Source organism: Heterocephalus glaber, unplaced genomic scaffold (genome assembly GCF_053883595.1).
Source record: "Heterocephalus glaber isolate CG9 unplaced genomic scaffold, H.glaber_assembly_v1.0 deba00001429, whole genome shotgun sequence".
Classification (NCBI taxonomy): Eukaryota; Metazoa; Chordata; class Mammalia; order Rodentia; family Bathyergidae; genus Heterocephalus; species Heterocephalus glaber.
This window is the reverse complement of record NW_028258294.1, coordinates 4,828,824-4,853,494: the sequence shown is the minus strand read 5'-3', so window position 1 is coordinate 4,853,494 and position 24,671 is coordinate 4,828,824.

Below are 24,671 nucleotides of genomic sequence, written 5' to 3'. Positions count from 1 at the left end.
GAAGTACATGATGAATGGATATTAACATTAGGAAGACTTAAAACCACAAGCATAATAATGTCTGACCTTTAACTTGAGCTCTAAAGAATGAATGGTCCTCAGATCTGAAAAAGAGGTATGAGAGATCCTTTCTTTATTGCTTTGGAGTTTCCTACTGATATAGCTATGGTTACAAGGAACAATAGCCAAATGGAGAATTAGGTACCAATCATCCTCAAATTTGGTGGACAAGACAAATAGCCTGGGTGATGCTCATGTGACCAGGTAATAGGAAGAATTATGAAAGCATCTGGCATGTTTGAAGGCACATGGAAAGGTGTGCTGAAAAATTGACTCTGTACTGGGAGAGACTCTGATTTACAGCATTTGGTGATTTTTGTGCGTAAAAACAACCATCAAAAAAGATATAAGTGAATATAGAATTGGGAAGATGTACACATAATTAGGTCTTGTAAGGCAGTGCTCACTGGCCTTAAAAGATAGCTTCTCAGGCATACCCACAAATGCTTTCATGTGTGCCTGACCTTCAACTGAGAATTTTCTAAACAGAAGTATTATCCTATCACAGTTAAGAGAACCCAAAACTAGTGATATTTAATAAATCCCAGGCAGGATATTTACAACAACATGAATTCAGAGAGCTCTCTTGTCATTGAGGGCAGGTATGTCTGACTACTGTTTTTGACCTATGTTTACTGTGTCTAGGAAAAGTATTTAACATTCTAGAGTGTTGTGTCTGCTCACATTATCAGCCACACACCCTGAGAATAGAGATTCACTGGACTTGCTCTTAGCAGAATTTCCCCTGTGGTGGCAGAATAAAATCAATATTTTGGGGGGAATACAGTTAAATCAATAAGCAGTGATGTTTTAACACATCACAGAAGCTGCCATGAAATCTGACCCAAGTTTAAGAACATCACAAAAGCCAAACTTCCTGTTTTACATGTAATTCAAGAATATGAATGGAGTTATTAATGAAATTTAGTTGCTTTGTATGGAATTCAATTCCTCAATCTAACAAGCTCTAAGTCCTGGAGATCCCTGAAGTTAGGTTCCAGTACCCTGCCCAGTATATGATGCAGGCCTGAGAAATAAATACAGTAAGAGACAGAACTAGGAGAGAGAAAGCACGATGCCAGGACAATCAATGCTAGTGCAACAAAGGCCCTGGCCAGTCCAAGGCACTGACTTTTAGTGGCAATCAATTGGGATAAAGGCAAGCTACATGCAGTTTGTATGGAAATTACTGTAAACAAGGCTCATAAAGGACAATACAAAGCATTCTCAAATTAGGAACAGAATAGATAAAATATATGGTTGTAATTAGAACATTGTCCTTTTAGTCAGAAGGTTTTAGTTGTGGGAATGGAATTTGGGTGTGAGTTATTCTGACTTTGGCACGTAGACTTCAGCCAGACTCACTTCTCAAAACAAGCCAACTGTGGGGTTGACTCTTTATAGCCTGCTTTGGGCATAATCGATATTGTGGTCCTCTGCATTAAGAGGCCTTTTGTTGTTCTATTAAGTTTTTCTTAAGAGATACATGCATGGAATGACAGATGAATAATGCAAAAAATAAATAAATTTATTGTTCCGTAGTCAAAATACTTGGAAACTTTGATTTAATGTTAGGTGAGTTTGATCATGCTGGGTCTCTCAGCACCTTTATTATGCATTAATTATGGCCACCTTATTAAGGTGTGTTAAGCCTGTATGTGTCAACCACTTTGTGTTAGCTCATTTACTTTTTTATCTTATTTGTGAAGTGGATATTATAATCAGCTACATTTTTCTAAGGATGAAACTCTCAAGTTTCAAGACCATTTTAAGGCTCATAAAATTTACTTACCTTAACAAAGATCACAAGCAAAATGAGCATATCTTGAACTCAAACCTCCTTGACTCCAGAGCCTGTGCACTTAAGCTCTGTACTGTTCTTGCCTACACTGGGACTCCTCAGAAGCTGAACAGAGATTCTAGACATAATTGAGGATTAAATACTCTTTTATAGAGCCTTTTTGCTGCTCCACTGTTCACAAAGTGCTTACTGAAGTGCTGCACACTGAGATCATAACGCTAATTTTTGTGGATATAAAACAAAGAAAGAAGTAGGGGAAAAGTGTTTCATATTTTCAAATTGTAGTACAGCTATAAAGAGAGTAACAAAAGTAACATAAAGAGACTAGGATGGTATTATGGAGAGTGTTAGGTTTAAAGTCTGGAAAAACGTATTTCTTTCCAGAGGACATTACAAACCACCATTATATTTTTGGGTAAGTCATTTTACCTCTTAGGACCTCAGTCTTCTTTACAAAGAAGCTATACCATATGAAAATATCTTCCATTTCCTTGGTGATAGGGTAAATCTGCTATGGGCATTTTGCACTCCTTACACATCCCATTATATAGGCAAAATTACAGAGCCTGGTCATTCTTTCACTTTTATAAAAGTTTCATTGACCCACTTTTCAGGTTTTTCTGTGCAAGTGGCAATTCTGAAAAGTAAGAAATGTGCTACAAAGACCTATCCTGTGAAACACTCTTCTTCTGATAAAACAACAACAACAACAACAACAAACAAGCTTGTTTGCTACTTGTCACAAAAGCACTGGATTCCCTAACTTGAGGACTCTCTTGTGGTATACCTACTGAGTATGAAGGTTCTACTTGGTCCTCTTTGCTATTCTGAGAATTTGAGAACTGTAGAACTGGTGCAACTATGCTGGTTCTCTTGCTACTGATTTTCTAGTAAATGATAATACCTTTATCTTTGACCCAGGAGTCTTGTGTCTTATCAGCACCCAAGCGAATATTGAAGACTAGCTTGTTAGCTTGTAGAGTTCTCTAGCTTGTACCTCTGATCTCCATGTCAAACCTATTTAAGGAGAGTAAAGTTTTAATAGATGGCACCACAAGGAAGTACATGTTATTCTCAAATTTAGTAAAATAAAGAGAAACTGTGAAATAAAGAATACAACTGCTTTTTTATATATTCACCTATTCATTCTTTCAACAGACATATTTTGAGTCAGTGTTCTGTGTGCAGCCCTAAGGAATAAATGATATGAATAATACAGCCCTGTTTTCAGTAAACTATTTGTAGAAAGCAAGCACTTTTAGAATAAGCAATTAAACAGTGATTGAAATTACAGGTATTTTCTTGAACAGGTTCACACAATACCAAAATAAAAGATCAATTCTGTAAATTCTGAACAAAATTTAGATAATATATAGAAAAACCTGAGTTTGTGTGTAACTTGAAGTAGATACTGTATGTGAAGGTATCTTGCACTGTGTAATTCGTGTGTGACCCTTTATAAGTGATCAGTAATTCTTTTCTTAATCTTAGCCAGATTTAGATACCTGCTATCATTGCATGCATGAGTTCCAATTTCTATTCTGAAACATCTATATATATATAAGTTATCAATTATTCTCATCCAAAGACAAATTATAGAAATCCATTCTAAATCCAAAAAAAAGTTACTCAGTATATTTTAAAAAGCCATTTGTAGAGAGAAATAACCTGTGTTCTCTGCAAAGAAATTACACAAAACACCAAAAACCATTAGGATACCCCTGGGAGACATTCATGTTTTTAAATTTTAATTTTAATGAATTAGATTAGCAGAGGAGGATAGAAATTATGGTATACTCTTGTAAGGAGAACTATTTACTCTGCCACCCAGAAGATGAGGCCAACATTTTATGGTTCCAAATTACCTTGAATGTTTCTTAGTAATTTCCCCCAAGCCAGTTTGTTATACACATAACTGCTACGTAGCTCTCTTATTATTGTGGCCAAAGAAATTGTAAAATATAAATAGCACAGAAAAAATGTTGGAAGGAACATGCTTATGAAATTTATTCATGTATTCATTCATTCATTGGACAAATGAATACCTGAGGAAATCCATGAGAGCAATGCAGTATTTATATAATTATTTGTGGTATATTTGATATGTAATGTATCTAAAGTAACTAAAGCTTTTCTCAAACTCTAAAACTAAAAGGACTGTCATTAGAGCCAGGTAGAAAATACCCAAATCAGATCAGTTTGTAAAGGGTGCTTGGTGCAACAGGGTAACAAGAACTGTGTATCACCTTCTGTGTCGGGTAGAGGAAGGAAGGCAGAATAGTAACACATAACTGAAATTTTGAGTTGTAGATATGATTAAATAAAGAGTCAGAAATCTGGAAGACAAAAGCAAGTAGATGTCATAGATTTTGCAAGACCTAACCAGATTTCTAGCTTAACATTATGTAGGTAATTTGATTTGGAAATCTATGCATGAATGGTTGTTCTAGGAATGTAGAGCCAGAAATGTTGCTATCAGTATTAATCAAAATTAGAAAATGGATCCAAGAACTGGTATCAATTTTTAAATTATTCCAAAAATCAAAGTGAAATGAATTCTTCCAAACACATTCTATAAATCCAGCATTATCTTGACACCAAATTAGACAAGAACACAACAAAAAAGGAGAAAATTACAGGCTGATATGTCTTATGAACATTGATTCAAAGTCTTCAACAACTCCTTGGTAATAGAATAAATCTATTACAGGCATCTGCACCCTTTATATGTCTTATCATGTAGGCCAAATTACAAGGCCTGGCCATTCTTCACTTCAGTGAAAGTACCACTGAAACACTTTTCAGGTTTTTGTGTGTAACTGGAAATTCTGAAAATTAAGAAATGCACTACTCTCAAATCAAATACTATCAAATCAAATCCAACAGCACATTAAAAACATTATCAGTATGATCAAGTGGGACTCATCCCAATTACAAGGATAGCTTAACACAAGTAAACAAGTAAATGTGATGCATCACATTAACAGAACAAAGGGCAAAAAATCATATGGTCATCTCAGTAAGTGCAAAAAAGGCATTTAATAAAATCCAACACCCCCTTATGATACAGATGCTAAGCAAATTAGATATAAATGGAATTTACCTCCACATTATAAATCCCAAAAGCTAACATTACACTAGATAGAAAAAAAATACTACCAGTTTTTCTCTAAGATCTGGAAGAAGACAAGAATGATGAATGGATAAAGAACATGTGGTACATATAGATAATGGAATACTATTCAATCATAAAAAGAACCAAATTCTGTGACTTGTGACAACATGAATGGAACTGAAGATCATTAAGGTAAGTGAATTAAGGCCAGCACAAAAAGACAAGTACCACTTGGCCATAGCTATATGTTGAATATAAAAAAATTATCTCATAGAAATGGAGTAGAAAGGAGGTTGCAAAATGCTGGAGACAGCAGTGAAGAGGGAGAGAAGAGCAAAGATTGCTCAATGGGTAATGAATTATAGTTAAAGTTACACTAAGTTTTCATGTGCTATACTGCATAATAGGATGACCATAACTAGCAATAATGGTACATTTCAAAAAGCTAAAAGAAAGATTTTTAGATGTTTCTATCATTAAGAAACAATAAATGTCTGAGAAGATAGATTTATTTAACCATTTTAAACAGTACATGACATGTACCTCTATTGAAGAATCACACATGACCCCCATTGTGTGTATAATATTTATGTTTTAATGTTTCAGCTAAAAAAATTTAAAGGTTTAAAAAAGATAGATAACTAATTCAGACAATATAGAAGCCCAATAAAGGATAACTTCTAGGATAATAGAGAAATAAGTTGCCAGTTAAAGTTCACGCTTGTGATAGCATAGGAGGGTCCTTTAGTATGAAGTATGGCCACCTGGGGCTTAAATAATAATATTGGAATGAAAGTACATTATTTCTTAACCTCGTCGCTTTATTTCCCAGCTGCCTTTGCAGCTGCACATAGATAGTCTTAAGCGTTTTCCAATTAGATATGAGTGAAAATAGTTACGGAACTTCTGCTCCAGTTTCTTCAAGTTGTTGTCCAGCTTTGACTGTGGATGTCAGCAGTATGTTAGAGCTGTCAGAGAAACAAGATGGAAGAAAGCCAGATACCTGTATGACCCTAGGAAGCTAAAATGTTCCGAAGACTGCTACCTGTGAAAGAACATGAAATTTTGAAATCTCATTGGTATATCAACTAACTTAGTGTTTGCTCTAACACAGTTGTTCACAGAAGAGCCTCTGACAGGGACTAACATTTATGACGAAACTTATGAGAAAAAATCAGCTATTTTGAAGAGTTGAATTGAATATGGAAGAGAGAAACAATCTTGCAAACATCAGAAGGAGTTAAACTATGTTCACAGACCCAAAAGAATGCATTGATGGAGCGTAATGCATGAGAGGAGAGCGCGATGAGGTAGCGTCTCACTCTGTAAGCTCTTGACCAGAAACATAACCATTTACCCAAATCATCCCCAAACAATGCTCTAGCTGTGTTCACAGGAGACTCCAGAATATGATCTACACAATTCCTTGTATTCCAATCAAATTAGAATTGGCCATCCAGAGTCCCTTTTCTCTTTGGTCTTCCCCTTCTACACCCTTGAGCTCTGTCTTTTCAACTTGCCAGCTCTTTTTGCTTGGTGTCTAAGGGCTTGAAAGAAGCTCACTGAGAGAAGTGGAGTCTCCTGTTACTGTCTCTATTTTATAGAAGCTGAGATCCAGAAAGATCAAGAAACTGACACAAGTCACATAACTAGTAAGTGATAACACCAGGATTCAAACTCAGGTAACTAGACACAAAAATCTACCACTTTAATTGCCAAAATAGGCTTAGGTCTTGTAAAATCTTTCAAGTACAGCATCCACCAAGTGATCAATCCTTTATTTTGCTTATATCAAATGCCTCTAGTAAGAATGTCCCGGTGCTGTTATGTCAAAAGATTTCTCTCTACCAGGGGCAAAGAGGAGAATGGTGAGAACAACAGAAAATTCTAACTTGTCACATCTAGAAAGTATTAACCACAATCAAGTCTCAGAAAGTGGTGCTCCATTTATATATATGCCCATTTATATTCATGCCCTCATGAAATAACATTATCATCATTTTACGCATCTGGGATCTCACACGCATATCAGGTACAATTACTATTTCTTGTTGCTTCCTCCAAAAAAGTAAAAGTACTGTTTAGTGTCTAGAGATTCAGCCAAGTGGCCCTGGCAGTTGTAAAGCAGTGTCCACAGACATGTGGCACACTCCCTTGTCATTGTTGTCTACCTTTCCTTAATCCTTCTCCCTTGTCTTGACCATCCCTTTCCACTCAGACTCGCTCGTGCTCAAGCTTCTTCCTCAATTAACCTTTGCTCAGCTATCAACAATGAGCCTAGAAACTCTCTCAGACTAAAATAGAAGTGAAGAGTCACCCTGAATACATAACCCAGAATGAGAATATTCTTAGTCTGACAAAACTGAGTCAGCAGACTGTCTAAAAGAAAATTCTTGGAGTTAGAGCACAGTGGTAGGGACTGAAAACTTAGACCACTAAGCTACCTGGTTGCCATCCATATTTTAGTCTGGAAAGAAACTTTATCATAGTGAAACTTCTTACTACTTGAAACTAAATTAAACCAGGTGTAACTTTCTTAATCAGTGAACCTAAGTACCCAAAGTTTAAATAAACTTCATGTGCATCTCTTCCTAAAATGCAACAAAGGAGAAGTGACCTGCTAGATTATCACTGAGTCAATTGAGTGTGCTTGATTCTGAGCTGGTTAACAGTACCTCAAACAGCAAGAGCCAAGGGAGCAGTTCAGCCATCCAGGGAGGTGACAAATGGCTTTTCACATATGGCCACAGAAACACAGAGCCAAATCATAATCACATATACTGCTACCAAAAAAATGTCATGTTCACAATTAAATTTACTGGTCATTAGTTATTGCTTTGCTTGTGCCAAAGTGTCAAGTTGCATTTTTTGCTTTATTGAATTTTTTATTTCCTCTAATGGGTAGGCATGCTTTACATGGCATATAATCTGTAACTATCATATTATGGGAATAGTTAGTTGTTTAAAAGCTCTAAAAATAAAGGGAAGTCAAAGGAAGCTGGAAAGCAGTCTTGCAGTGATACTGCAGCTCCCAGCCTAAGTGTTAAGGATTCCAGAAAGCTGCAGAGTTATCCCATCGGGCCACATAATCAATCCTCTGTGCCCCAACTACTACCATGGCTGCTTATATGGTCAGTAAAACTTTAGATTCAAAGTAGTATTATATCCATATTGGTTTCCTGCCATTATATCATGGTAGGATGGTACTTTTTACATGAAAAAGAAGTCCTCACTCTTGAAACTATGGGAAAACCACTGAAATCACAGTGGCCTTGACACAACTCAACAATGTAAAGCTAGCACAAAAATAGTACTCAGTAAGAATAGTACTCATTTCTTATTAGTAATAAAACTGTCCTCAGAACAATGATTGTGCCAAAACCTAGTGTTTTCCACTCTTCGTGACTTTATTTGAAGTGATTGTGTCTCTTAGTGGCACAAGCTACAGAGTAACAAAACTTTGACTACATCACAAATGCATAGATTTTCTTGAGAGAAATGATTATGTGTAAAGAATGTTCTAAACAAAAAAATAGTGAGACAGCAAAAATTCCAAACTGTTCAACTTCGAAATGAAAAAGATGGTATTTCCTCTTATTTATTAATTCACATCCTGAAGTTTCCAGGAACCCAGTTCAATAGGAAAAGTGCACTGGTTGGCCTCCTATAGAAAGTACAGCTCCAAGTTTGTGCATATGCCTGAAGCTCAGCTTTGTCAGAGGACCAGTAAATCATACACAGAAACCAAGAGATCATGTCTGCCATTATCACAGAGTTCCAAAGGCAAGAATTAGGACATTATACTGCCTCCCTGGGACCAAGGATCCTGGTTCAGATGAAGGAAGTTTTCATATTTTATGTCATTTATAGTTAGTTGCCTCATTTTCTTTTTTAAATACCTACAGGAAAGAAAAGCAATTTGGTTCATGCATGCTGTAGGCAAAGCAGAAAGAAAAGTATCTATAATTAGCTGGAAACACCTCAGTAAGAATTATGCCCTTGCCACCTAACACTTTGTTTGAACTGTGGGGAAAATTCAGTGAATATTTGTGAAGTAAATGATTGAATTTGTAAATGATATTCTTTTTTTTTTTTGGTACCGGGGATCAAACTCAGGACCATGCACTTGTGAGGCAGGCGGTGGAAACACTGAGCTAAATCCCCGGCCAGTAAATGATATTCTTAAAGCCAAACTGGGTCCCTGAGTTGCCCCATTGCCCCTTTTTCGATTTCACTGAAAAACATATATGTGTGTGTGTGTGTGTGTGTGTGTGTGTGTGTGTGTATAGATGACAACAAATATATATATATATATGGTTTTTATGGTATATATATATGTGTGTGTGTGTGTGTGTGTGTGTGTGTGTGTGTATGATTTTTAATATATGTTTGTAGTACATGATGATCAACTCCCTAATAGGGACTTGGTGCATATACACAACAGTTCACAATTCCTCTTTTTATAAAATCCCATTTCTAATCCTGTGATTCCCTCTCCCTCCATCTCCCATCTCATTATCTTCTATTGTCTATATTTAATTTCCCCTTTATTTACATGTTGAGTTTCTAATATAAAAAAACATGTGATATTTAAGCTTGTGTGTCTGATTTACTTCACATAACTTTACATTCTCAAGGTGCATCCATTTTCCTACAAATGACTCAAGTTTATCCTTTATGTCAGAGTAATACTCCATTATGTATAAATAAGACATTTTCTTTATCTATTCATCGTTGTGGACGTATAGGCTTCTTTCAAGATTTAGTTATTATGAATTGTGCTGCTATAAACATGAGAATGCATATATCACTGTAATATGATGTATTTAACTCTTTCTTGAAGATACCTAAAGGAGGAATAGCTGGGTTGAAAGGAATTTCTATTGCTACTTTTTTGAAAAATCCCCATACTGATTTCTGTAGTGGTTGTACCAATTTACACTCCCATTGATAATAAAGAAGGCTACCTTTTCCCTGCAGATTCTCCAGCATTTGAATTATTTGATTTCTTAAAGATAGCTACTCTTCCTGGAGTAAGATGTCATTTCACTATTGTTTTAATTTCCATTTCTCTAATGACTAGCAATGTTGAACATTTTTTATGGGTTTTTTGGGTCTATTATACTTGTTCATCTGCAAAGTGTTTATCCATTTCAGATGCCTATTTTTAATTGGGTGTTTAAATTTCAGAGGTGTATTTTTTTGAATTTTTTATATATTCCAGATATTAGCCCTTGTCTGAGAAATAGCTGGCAAAGAAATTTTCCCTTTCTGTAGATTGTCTATTTCTGTAGATTGTAGATTCACTCTGTTTGTTGTTGTTGTTTGTTTGTTTTGCTGTGCAGAAGCTTTTTTTGGGGGGGGGGGTACCGGGGATCGAACTCAGGTCCTTGCACTTTTGAGGCAGGTAGCAGAACCACTGAGCTAAAGCCCTGGCCCAAAAGCTTTTTAATCTGATGTGGTCCCATTCGTTGATTCTTTATATTTTTTCTTGTAAAACAGGGGTTCTGTTCAGAAACACCTTGCCTATGGCTCTCTCTATAAGGGTTTTGTCTACTTTGTCTTCCTGCAGATTGTTTCTGTTTTAATACTTAGATCTTTGACACATTTTGATTTTAGTTTAGTGCAGATGAAAGATATGGGTCTAGATTCAATCTTTGGAATGTAGATAACCAGTTTTCCCAGCACCATTTGTTAAAAAGGCCATCTTTAACCTCTTTGATCTTTGATCCATATGTCTGTTTTTGTGCCAGTGCCATGCTGTTTTTATCACCGTAGCTCTATAAAATGATTTCAAATCAGGTATGGTGATGGCTTCTGCTTTGTTTTTATTATCCAGGATAGATTTTGCTATTCTGGGTATATTCTGGTTCTATACAAATTGTAGGATTATTTTCACTAGATCTGTGAGGAATGCTGTTAATATTTCAATTGGGAACTTCATTAAATATATACCAGTTTTAACAGTATATAGCCACATTGACTATATTGGTTCTGCCTATTCAGGAACATGGAATATCTTTCCATTTTCTGATGTTCTCTTCAATATTCTTTATCAGAGTGATGTAATTATAGACTCCTTTCACTTCCTTGGTTAGGTTAAAGAGTCTTTGACTCTTCTAACTATTCCTAAGTATTTAATTTTTCTTCATATTATTGAGTATGGTATTGTTTCCCTAATTTCTTCCTCAGTTAGTTCATTATTAATGTATAGGAATTCAATTGATTTTTCTGTTCATTTTATATCCAGCTACATTGCTGAATTTGGTTATTAATTCTAGGAATCTGTTGGTAGGTATGTTTGGGCCTTCTGTGTAGAGAATCATGTCCTCTGAAAATAGTGATATGTTAAACCACTCTTGCATCCCTGGGATGAATCCTACTTGGTTATGGTATATGATATTTATGGTGATTTGTTGTATTCTGTCTGCCAGTATCTTGTTGGAGATTTTTGCATCTATATTTATTGAAGAGATTGGGTTGTAGTTTGTTTGTTTGTTTGTTTGTTTTAAGTTGGGTCCTTGTCTGATTTTGGAATCAAGGTAATATTACCTTCCAAGAAGGAGTTTGGAAATATTCATTTCCTTTCAATTTCATTAAGGAGTTTTAGGAATATTGGCATTAGATGTTCCATGAAGTCCCTGCAGAATTCAGCAATGAATCCATCAAGTCCTGGGTTTTTCTTGGGTGGTAGTTTTTTTATTACTGCTTCAATTTCATGGCCTGTTAGTGGATTATTCAGGATTTTTAAATCTCCTTAGTTCATGTGTTCCTAGAAATCTTTCCATTTCTTCTCAGTTCTCCTATTTATTAGAGTATAGGTTTGCGAAGTCATTGTTAATAATCTTCTGAATTTCAGTGTTATCTGTTGTGATTTTACCTTTTTTATTTCTAATTGCCTTTCTAATTTTCATCCTAATTTCATTTCTAATGTCTTTTCCTTCCCTTTATTGGTAAGATTGGTTAAGGCCTTGCCTATTTTGTTTATTCTTCCAAAGAAAAACAACTCTTCTATACATTGATTCTTTTTATTGCTTTTCTAGTCTCCATTTCATTGATTTCTGTTTTTACCTTTATAATTTCCTTTGCTGTACCAACTCTGGATTTGGGTTGTTCTTCTTTTTCTAGGAGTTTAAGATTCGTCATTGGGTTATTTATTTGGGCTTGCTGTGTTTTACTGATGTTGGCATTCGCCACTATAAACTTCCCTATTAGGACTGCTTTTATTTTGTCCCATAAGTTCTGATATGTCATACTGGCATTGTCATTTAATTCTAAGAATTGTCTAATCTCTTCCTAATTTTTTCCCATAATTATTCAAGAGTATGTTGTTTAATTTCCATGCATTTGCATAATTTCTGTGTTTTACCATTAACTTCTGGTTTCATTGCACTATGATCTCATAAAATTCATAGTAAACTTTTTATCTTTTTCCATTTACTTAAGCATACTTTATTAGCTACTATGCTGTCTATTTTGGAGACAGTTCTATATTGCTGCTGAAAAGAATGTGTATTCTTTTGTGGTTGGGTGGAACACTGTATATATCTATTAAGTCCATTTGTTCAAAAGTTTGATTCAATTTTAATATTTCTTTGTTGATTTTTTTGTCTAGTTAATCTGTTTGTGAAAGTGGGAAACTGAGGTCCCTCGTTACAACTTTTTTGGCATTTATCTGATTTTTCATGTCCATTAGTGTTTGTCTTACTAAGATAACCATCAAACAAATAAACAATATAACTATAATTTTAAAAGGTAAAAAGAAAATAGGTGATGAAAGTCCAAACACTACCAAGTTAAAAAAAGGAGAAAAAATGGGTCAAAAGAAAAAATAATTCCTCTGTGTTTCCAAGTGAGTGGTTTCCTTCCTTCCAGGACCTGCAGTCTTTGGAATCAAGCAAGTCAAATTCCACTATGCTCCACTTTATAGCCTGTGGGTTTGTGAGAGGACCCATCTGCTCAAGAGACACTCCTGTCTGAAAACCCCAAATGATGGCAACTGTCAAAGCGAAGACACTTTCCCACTCACACTGGTACATGGAGAAGCCATCAGACCACTGGTTTCCATTGGATGTAGACAGCAGGGCAGGAGCTCAAGAAAACTGCTGGATTCAATGCCATCACATTCATAACCAGCCAACTCTGGAGCCTGCCCTACCACCACAGAATGTATGCCCTCTGTCCTTCCTGGACTCCACTTAAATTTCTCAGTGTATCTCTGGAGATCTGTCTAACCCTCACTCTCTTGGTATTTGTATCCCATGGCTGCATCTCACCCAGTCACTGTGGTAGGTTAACACTTCACTCCTTGAGTATAGGTGTTCTGTGGCTCAATTCCACACACTGAACCCCTTCCCAAAATGGCACCTCATTAAACTCTGGTAATATAAAGGCACTACACTGATTTCTTCTTCAACTCTAACCCACTGTGAAGAAGCCACTCTCAGGATATAACCTCATCCTTTTTTTTCTTTTTCAGTTTATATCAGCTGTGGGCATTTGTGGGGACTAGTAACTGGCTCATCCATTATTCTCCTTTAAGCACCTGACTCTTCCAGGCTTACCTCCTCTCTGGGCCCTTGGCCTCAATCTTGATCAGTTAAGTTGTTTCATAGTCACCTGTGCACCCCTATGCTGAGGGGAACCAAGGTGCAAAGTCAGCTAAGAGTTGATAGTTTGATGCCCATGGTGGGCAAAGGGTCGTCCTCTTGACTGTTGCTGTATTTATATAAATAAAGTGATTTCCTAAAACAAATTCACAGTTCTAAAAGACTATTCCCTTTATAACCACAGAAGCTAGATTTGCTATTTTCCCCTTTTCCAAATACTCAAATTCAAAATGTAATCCAAAAGAGAATTGTCGAACGTAAATTTTAAACCTGAAAGTTTCTTAAAGCATGAAAAGTCTGAAAAGCTTGAAATTATATGATACATCTTACTATGTAAATTTCTCACTTGAATTTCCTCCCATAAAACTAAAACATTAGTGAAAGAGTAGTGTCTGAGAGTCTCATACAGCTGTGAATTATGCTTGATGTCCTTCCACTGCATGATAATGAAGACAGAGAACCAAGACTTTGTGCTCATGTGTACCTATTCCCAGTTCGTCAGCCCTCCACATTGTAATTACTTGCTTACGTTCTGGTCATCCCTGTAAGATTATGAGCTCCTTGAGAATGAGAATGTCATTTGATTAGTCTCTGTAACTGTAGCTCAACAGACTAGCATGGGCTCAGTGTTTCATAAATATTTTCTAGATATTACTGAATACATTTTCTGTCTTAGTAAAGCTTCAGTGAAATCTCAGATAAAACTTTCACACTGTTATGTTTTTGAGACCAGCTCTGTAGCTCACCTGCACTATTTCTTCCTTCATTCCATCTCTTTTATTTTACAGAGACCATAAAGTCACAAAAAGTAAGGGCAGAGGCAACACCAGAGCCAGGATTAAGACAAGTAATAAGCAATAATCTCATAGTCACCCCTTCCTGTGACCCTAGCCCTGAGCCCTCAGCCAGCCCTCATTCACTACCAGCTAGGACTGGAGCTGAAAAAGTGGCCTTCACAGTCACACTTTCCTTGTTGAATTTTCTCAAAAAAAAAAACAGACCTTAGTAAGATTTTTAGAGATTTGAAACTTGATAGCAAAGAACTCTCTTGTGTCCTTCGACTGTGAATTATACTCCTCATCACCGTTTCACTTAGGTGCTCACTATGTGCTGAACTGCTATGGCTGTTATTAACAGCTCTGTAACGGATATATGCATGTACCATTTATATACAGATATCATTTTTGTGTACAGGCATTATTTTACCTTTATTCTTTAGATGAGAACACTGTCCAGTCTCACAGTTTATAAATAATACAACCAGAATTTGACACAAATAAGTGAATATTAATCTAGCTTTGAACCTACCACCTAAATTAGGAATTATTATTTTAATTGTTCTCTGGATCAAGGGTAAGTTTCAGATACAAGACACCTACATATGTTAGAAAAATGGCATAGATATTAAAGATTGTGACCTCAAAGGGATGTTTAGGCTGTTGACTTACTCATTGATCATTTGTTGAACAACTACATTGTTAGGCATTATTTTAAATGATGAAGCCTAAAAAAAAAAGGTTCATTTTTTGAGATGACTCAAATATAATTCTGAAATCAGGATTCTAGTTTCCTGACTTGCACACTGGGTAACTGATGTGATCATTATTCTGCTGTCCTTGTCATCTTTTTTCTTTCATCTATTACCAGTTTCCTCACCATTTATACAGCAATGATAATACTAACTCAAAGGGTTAGCCTAAGAATTGACTAAAATCAATGACACTAAATTATTACAATTGCTAATTGGGCTCTATGTGATCACATCTATATCATCCTCCACTTTGTGCTGCTTAGCCACATACATGGATGGATAATTCACTCAGCTCTTTCAAATTCTGCACAATGTCACATTCAAAGGAATCTAAAAATGATCAGAAAATTACACCTGCCCTTTCCCTCAATTCGGTGTACTTGGAACGGTTTCTTTTTTACATAGTATTTATCACCTTTTAACATAACCTATAATTGAGTGACACATCACATTTTTTACTCATCCATTCATTATCTGCTCCCCTTTTCATTCAGACTGAAATGTTTATCTATTTTATCCACTGATAAAATCTATTATCTATTTTATCTATTGATGTACCCCAAGTACCTAGAAGAATCCTAGCTCACAGTTTACTCAACAGTATGGGTTAAATGAATGAAATCCAATGAATTTTCAGAGCTTTACATGTATTGCTCAAAATATTGTTAAAAGGTATCCCATTTCTTTAAGGAATTTATGAGATAATAAAAAACTCAAACTGATGAAATTGTCAAAGAAACTTTTTCTATTGCAGTTTTCTCTTCCCTATAAAGCTCTTTTCAGTTTGACTGACACTTCCATTTTTTTCCCACACAGCATGTACTTTTCTTGCATGAAGAATTTTCTGCAGTGATTCTTCTCATGCTGAGCTTTTCACCAGTTTTGCCATATGCCAAGCAATATGTAGGTAGAGGAAACTACACAACCTCCAGATCTGGCTCTCCTGAGGGCATACACAAAGTCATCATTAGACACTGGCATTTCTCTAAATCCAACCTTGTGCTTTGCTCAGTATTCTGAAAGTACAGAGACTGTCAGAGGGATTTGGCAAAGAAAAAAAAAAAAGACATGGGCAGTAGCTTCAAGGGGTGCCCAATATATGATGATTTAAGAGATAGTTGAATAGGCACACCCTACCAAGGACCTGAGTCACCCGGAAGACGCTGAATCATCCCACTGCAGACAGGCAGGTCTGTGCATGCCCTACCGAGGTCCTGAGTGGCATGGAAGATGGCGGATTACCCCACTGCAGACAGGCAGCCACGTGGTTCCACACTACAAAGACACAGAGGACACCAGACCACCAGACGAAGGTACTGAGTCCCGCTACTCCCAGCCCAGAGGTAGGGGCTTCTGAGCCACCATCCCACTGCTCCTGGTCCAGAGGAAGGGGCTTCCTGGCCACCATCCGTCCCACTGCTCCCAGCCCACAGGAAAGGGCTTTTGGGTCACCATCCCTACCGCTGTTCCAGCCCCTGTCCCACCTCTCCCAGCTCAGAGGAGGTAATCCCTGCAGGTGCTAACACACCCCCCCACACGTCGAAATGAGAAAACATGTAAATAAGTCTCAAAACCAGACTTCCAGATCACCTACAGCAACCCCAAAGGGAAATGAGATGGAACACTCTGATACTCAACCACCTGGACCCACTGAACTGGCAACAAAAGGGGATCTGGAAAAAATGAAATCAGAAATAATTTCTCAGATAACAGGAGAAATTGTGCCCCTAGTGCAAGACATGATTAATAAATCTAGAGAGGAGCTGAGGAACATGATGGAATCCCAATATAAGAAACAAATAGAATCCATAAAACAGATGCAAATAGATTTCCAGGACATGAAAAACTCCATTGAAAGTCTACACAGCAGAATGAGCCAGTGTGAGGACAGAATTTCAGATATAGAAGATAAGATTGCAATTAGTGACCAGGAAAAGGAAAATCGCTTCAAAATTATAAGGGAACATGAGAAAACAATCCAGCAGCTGCTAGATGATGCAAAGAAGAATAACATAAGACTGATTGGAGTCAATGAAGAAACAAGAGAGAATGGAGATGACATAAAAAAAATCTCTTCACAGAAATAATGGCAGAAAATTTCCCAAGCAGGGGAAAAGAGCTTGACATACAGATAAGTGAGGCATATAGGACTCCAAATAGCTTTGATCAAAAAAAATCTACACATAGGCATATAATTGTAAAGATTCCAGAAACATAACAGAAGAACAAAGTTCTCCAAGCAGTCCGAGAAAAGAAACAAATCACATACAAAGGAAAGCCCATCAGAATCACAGCAGACTTCTCAACACAAACCATCAAGGCAAGAAGAGCTTGGAGTGACATATTCCAAGCCCTAAAGGAAAACAGCCTCCAACCCAGACTGATGTACCTGGCAAAACTATCTTTCAAAATGGATGGAGAAATAAGATACTTTCATGACAAAGAGCACCTTAGGAACTTCGTGAATACCAAACCAGCATTCCAAAGAATTTTAGACAATATCCTAGGAACAGACATCGAGGATCACAACCCCAGGAAGCAAAGTAGAATGAACCCATTTGGCATGACAAGAAATTAAATGTAAAGAGGGAGAACCCAACAAAAAGAAAAATTCATGGCAATGACAAGTCAATATGCTTCAGTTACAACCATCAATGTTAATGGTTTCAATTCACCAATCAAAAGAAATAGAATGGCAGAATGGGTCAAGAAGCAAAATCCAACAATATGCAGCATACAAGAAACACACTTAATTCAAAAGGAAACTCATAGACTGAAAGTTAAAGGGTGGAAAACAATACTCCATGCAACAGGAACCAGAAAAAAAGCAGGAGTAGCTATATTCTTTGTAGATCAAGTAGATTTCAAACCAACAATGATTAAGAGAGATGAAGAAGGACATTACATCCTTGTAAAGGGAAGAATCCAAGATGAAGAGATGACAATCATAAATATCTACGCACCAAACACTAGTGCACCCAATTATATAAAACAAATACTAACAGACATGAAAAGTCATATATGCACTAATACAATTGTAGTGGGGGACCTCAACACCCCACTGTCACAAATAGATAGATCAACTAGACTAAAAATAAGTCATGAAATACTAGAACTCAATTGAACTCTTGAACAAATGAACTTAACAGATGTTTACAGAGTCTTCCACCCCACAAAATCAGAATACACATTCTTCTCAGCTGCACATGGGTCATTCTCCAAAAGAGACCACATACTCACACATAGAACATGTTTCAGTAAGTGCAAAGGAATTGAAGTTATCCCCTGTATATTATCAGACCATAGTGCAATGAAATTGGAGATCCATAGCAAAAGAAACTCAAAAAATTTCATAAACACGTGGAAATTGAACAACACTCTTCTGAATAACCAATGGGTCACAGAGAAAATTAAAGAAGAAATCAGACAGTTCCTTCAATTAAATGACAATGACAATACAACATTTCAGAATCTATGGGACACAATGAAAGCAGTCTTACAAGGGAAATTCATAGCAATGAAAACACATATTAGGAAAACAGAAGGAGCCCAATTAAACAACCTGATGCTGAAACTCAAGCTTCTAGAAAAAGAAGAGCAGGACAAACCCAAAGCTCATACAAGGGAGGAAATTATAAAGATCAGAGGAGAAATCAATGCAATGGAGACTAAGAGAATGATACAAAAAAATCAATGAAGCCAAGAGTTGGTTCTTCAAAAGAATCAACAAAATTCACAAACCTTTAGCCAACCTTGTCAGAAAAAGGAAAGAAAAGGCCCAAATCCATGCAATTAGGAATGAAAAGGGTGAAATTACAACAGACCTAGCAGAAATCCAGAGGATCATCAATACCTACTTCCAGAAGCTATATGCCAATAAGATGGAAAACACAGAAGAAATGGACAGATTCCTAGATACATATGAATTACCAAAGTTGAACAAAGAAGACCTAAAAATTCTGAACAACCCAATATCAACCAATGAAATTGAAAATGTAATTAAAAACTTATCAACTAAGAAAAGCCTGGGCCCTGATGGCTTCACTGCTGAATTCTACAAGACATTTAGAGAGGAACTACTGCCACTACTCTTTAAACTCTTCAATGAAATTGAAAGGGAAGCAATACTCCAAAATTCATTCCTGGAAGCAAGCATCACCTTGATCCCCAAAGCAGAGAAAGACACAACTGAAAAAGAGAACTATAGGCCAATCTCGCTAAGGAATATAGATGCAAAAATCCTTAACAAGATAATGGCAAACAGAATGCAGAAGATCTTCAAGAGGATCATACACCCTGATCAAGTGGGATTCATCCCAGGGATACAGGGATGGTTCAATATATGCAAATCAATTAATGTAATACACTATATCAATAGAGCCAAGGACAAAAACCATATGATTATCTCCATAGCCACAGAAAAAGCATTTGACAAAATCCAACATGCATTTATGATAAAAACCCTCCAAAAATTGGAATAGATGGTCTCTACCTCAAACTGATAGAAGCCATCTATGAAAAACCAATAGCCAATATCATATTAAATGGTCAAAAACTGAAATCCTTCACACTAAAATCATGAACAAGAAAAGTATGTCCACTATCACCACTCTTGTTCAATATAGTTCTGGAAACATTAGCCAAGGCAATTAGACAAGAGAAAGAAATAAAAGGAATAAAGATAGGTAATGAAGAAGCCAAATTGTCATTATTTGCAGATGACATGATACTCTATATAGAAGACCCCAAGAACTCCACCAAAAGTCTTCTAGACTTAATAACCAAATTCAGTCAAGTAGCTGGTTACAAGGTCAACACACAAAAATCAATAGCTTTCCTCTACACAAATCACAGACTCTCTGAGAGAGAAATAGGGCAAATAATTCCTTTCACAATAGCATCCCCAAAACTGAAATACCTAGAAATCAACCTAACAAAAGAAATCAAAGACCTCTTCTCTGAAAACTATGGCACTCTGAAAAGAGAGATTGAAGGTAATATCAGAAAATGGACAGACATCACCTGCTCCTGGGTAGGAAGGATTAATGGAGAGAAAATGGCTATACTCCCAAAACTGCTATATAGATTCAATGCAATTCCAATTGAGATCCCAGCAGCATACTTCAGAGACCTCGAGAAAAAAATCCAAAAATTCATTTGGAACAAGAAGAGACCCAGAATAGCAAAAGCAATTCTAGGTAACAGAGACATGGCAGGGGGAATCACAATCCCCAACTTGAAACTATAGTACAAAGCTACTGTGATAAAAACAGCATGGTACTGGCAAAGAAACAGACTTGAGGACCAGTGGAACAGATTAGAAGATGCAGAAACAACGCCAGACACACTCAATCATCTCATCTTTGATAAAGGATCCAAACACCCTCACTGGAGGAAGGATAGCCTCTTTAATAAATGGTACTGGAAAAATTGGGCTTCAACTTGCCAAAGATTAAAACTAGACCTGTATCTCTCACCATGCACTGAACTAAAATCAAAATGGTTTAAAGATCTAAATATTAAAGTAGAAACTCTGAACTAGTTGGAACAGAGGTTAGGTAGAACCCTTGAAGACATTGGTGTAGGAAAAGATTTTATGAATAAAACCTCAGGTGCTCATGAACTAGCACAATCAAGTGGGATCTCTTCTTATTAAAAGGCTTCTGCACAGCAAGAGAAACCACCAGCAGTGTGAAGAGACAACCCACAATGTGGGAAAAAAATCTTCACCTGCTCTTCCTCAGACAAAGGTCTACTACCTCAAATCTATAAAGAACTTCAAAAGATCAGACCTCCCAAATTTAAAGACCCAATCCAAAAATGGGAATCTGAAATGAACAGACATTTCTCACACAAAGAAGTAGAAATAGCAAATAAATACATGAAAAAAATGTTCAACATCACTGGTCATTCAAGAGATGCAAATGAAAACAATGCTGAGATTCCACTTCACTCCAAAAAGAATGGCTGCTATCATAAAATCAACTGATAACAAATACTGGCAGGGCTGTGGGGAAAGAGGAACCCTGCTCCACTGCTGGTGGGAGTGTAGACTGATGCAACCACTGTGGAAATCAGTATGGAGATACCTCAAAGAACTAGGCCTGGAAGTCCCAATTGACCCTGATGTTCCACTGCTGGGGATCTTCCCCAAAGAATTAAAAGAATCATACCACAGTGATATATGTGCACCCATGTTCATAGCAGCACAGTTTGTAATAGCTGAAACTTGGAAACAGCCCAAATGCCCATCAACTGGAGACTGGATCAAGAAAATGTGGTTTTTTTATAAAATGGAGTACTACTCAGCCATAAAAAATGAGAAATTACAGACATTTATAGCTGAGTGGATGCATATTGAGGCAATACTCTTAAGTGAAATGAATAGGACACACATGAATAAATACCGAATAGTTTCTCTGGTGTGAGAAACTGAAAGTGTAAATAAGGACTAAATGTATAATAGGTAATGTGAAATAGGAAGAAAAGGGGCAAAGGGGAAGGAAGTGGGAGGGCTAGGGCAAAGGATAGAAGGGAATGGGATTAATATGAGAAAATGAAAAAATAGGAACAAAATCTTTGTAAATAAGGAGGAATGGAGGGGTTGAAGGGAGGGCTGGGCAAGGGTGAAAAATAAGAACCAAGAGAGATTATGTAAAGGTGCAAATTTCCAATGATGAATGTCATTATATTGTATACCTAAAAAGTACCAATGATTAGAATGAATAATCAATAATGTAAAATAGGAAGAAAAGGTCCAAAGGGGTAGGGGTATTGGGAGGGGCAGGGGAAAGGAAAGAAGGGAAAGGAAAAATGCTGAGAAATGGAAAAAATTGAAATAACGTCCTTGTAAATACGGAAGGGTGAAGGGGGTGAAGAGAGAGCTAGGAATGGGGAAAAAATAAGAACTAAGATGCATTATGTAAAGGTACAATTCCCAACGAGAAATGTAATTGTGTTGTATACCTACAATGTACCAATAAAAGAATTTAATTTAAGAAACAAAAGAAATAGTTGAATAGAATGCTTGTGATCAGATCTTGGTTCTACCACCTAACACCCCTATGTAACCTGGCGCAACTGACAATTTCTTTGACCCTGGAATTTCTCAACTGAGAAAAATATAATAATAATATTACATCATAGTCATTGTTAAGGAAGAATTACACAGAAAAATGAAAGATGAACTTGTTAAGGCTAGTGCTTAGAATACAGTAGACAATGCATAATAAATTGTAACTTACCATTAAATATCATCTAACAAGTGCATATCAAAAGAGAATAAATAAGCACCAAGAATGAAGATCCATAACTTTAAAGTTGGAGAACTAGTGATGTCTACAGTAATCAGGGAAAGAGCTTTTCTTTATTGCTTTGTTCATTTCACCTGAAAAGTCCTAAATCTGTGGAGAAGATAAGGGAAAATGAATAAGATACATTGTGAAATATGTGATGGGAACATGGGCACTCTGACAACATGAAATATACATTTAATGCATGAAATATATGCCTACATATAAGCCATTACATATTTCTTTTGTATATACACACAAACTAGTGGGCCAACACATAAAAATATGTTTGGAATTTTGCATAGTTTCTAAGTGAGATATCACAAAGATTTGAAAGAAAGGTACTGTAAGCAGGAATGAAAAGGAGAGGATAAAAGCAAGAACTATTTGGCAAGTTGTTATTATTGAGCATGCTCAACTCTATCCTCATTTAACTTGTCAACAGCATTCTACACAAAGTTGATCATTCCTTCATCATTGAACGCCGCCCCCCATATTGGGATCAACCCAGAGCCTTGTGGCTACACAAGTGCTCTACCACTGAGCCAAATCCTCAGATGCACTTTCTTCTCTGGATCACATTCTATGTTTCTGCCTGCTGTACTGACAGCTCCTTCTCAGTAGAGTTGCTGGGGGTTTTTTTCCTCTTTTCCCTGTTTTCTTAACCTTGGAACTTCTAAGGTTATGTACTAGTATTAGTAATTCTCTTCTATAGTAACATAATCCCTTTGAGATTCCCTTCAATCTCATAGCATTGTATTTCATCTGTATATTACTAACTGTGTTAAGTCAGTTTCCTCTTATTGCTGAGACAAAAACCCAACATCCAAAGTTAAAAGAGGAAAGGTTTATTTAGCTCACAGTTTGTAGAGGTTTCAGTCCATAATTATCTGGCTCCAAGGCATGGTGGCACATGGCAAAGGAGAAATAGTTCATGGCAGCTGGCAGAGGTAGAAAAACAAGAAGGGAAGACAGCTCCCAGAACAGCAGAGACTTTCGGGTAGACATGCCACAGCTTCCAGTGCAGAGGTGGCTTCCGGGTCAATGAGCCACAGCTCCCAGCACAGAGGAGGTGATCTGCACAGATGCCACCAGCAACCCCCCCCCCATCGAAATGAGAAGACACATAAACAAGCCTCAGAATCAGACTTCCAGGTAACCTACAGCAACCCCAGAGGGAAATAAGATGAAACACTCTGATACTCAAGCACCTGGACTCCCTGAACTGGCAACAAAAGAGGATATGGAAAAAATGAAATCAGAAATAATTTCTTACATAACAGCAGAGATTATGCTCTTAGTGCAAGACATGATTAATAAAGCTAGAGAGGACACAGATTAAAAAAATAGAGGAGCTGAGGAACATGATGGAATCTCAACATAGGAAACAAATGGAATCCATAACACAGATACAAACAGATTTCCAAGAGATTAAAAACTCCATCAAAAGTCTGTGCAGCAGAATGAAACAATGTGAGGATAGAATTTTAGATATAGAAGATAAGATTGCAATTAGTGACCAGGAAGAGAAAAATTTCTTTAAAATTGTAAGGGACCATGAGAAATCAATCCAGCAGCTGCTAGACAATGGAAAGAAGAATAACATAAGACTGATTGGAGTCGATAAAGAAACAGGAGAGAATGCAGATGACATAAAAAAACTGTTCACAGAAGTGAGGGCAGAAAACTTCCCAAATAGGGGAAAAGAAGTTGACATACAGATAAGTGAGGCATATAGGACTCCACATAGCCTTGATCAAAAAAAAAATCTACACGTAGGCATATACTTGTTAAGATTCCAGAAATCTAATGGAAGAACAAAGTTCTACAAGCAGTAAGAGAAAAGAAACAAATCACATACAAAGGAAAACCCACCAGAATTACAGCACATCTCAATGCAAACCCTCAAGGCAAGAAGAGCTTGGAGTGATGTATTTCAAGCACTAAAGGAAAACAACCTCCAACATAGATTGATGTACCCTGAAAAACTATCTTTCAAAATCGATGGTGAAATAAGATACTTCCATGATAAAGAGCACCTTAGGAACTTCATGAATACCAAACCAGCACTTCAAAAAATTGTAGACAAAATCCTAGGAAAAGACAATGAGGATCACAACCCCAGGAAGCACAGCAGAATGAATCCACTGGGAATGACAAGAAATTAAAAGCTAAGGGGGAGAATCCAACAAAAAGACAAAGTCATGACAATGACAAGTCAATATGTATCAGTTATAAGCATCAATGTTAATGGTCTCAACTC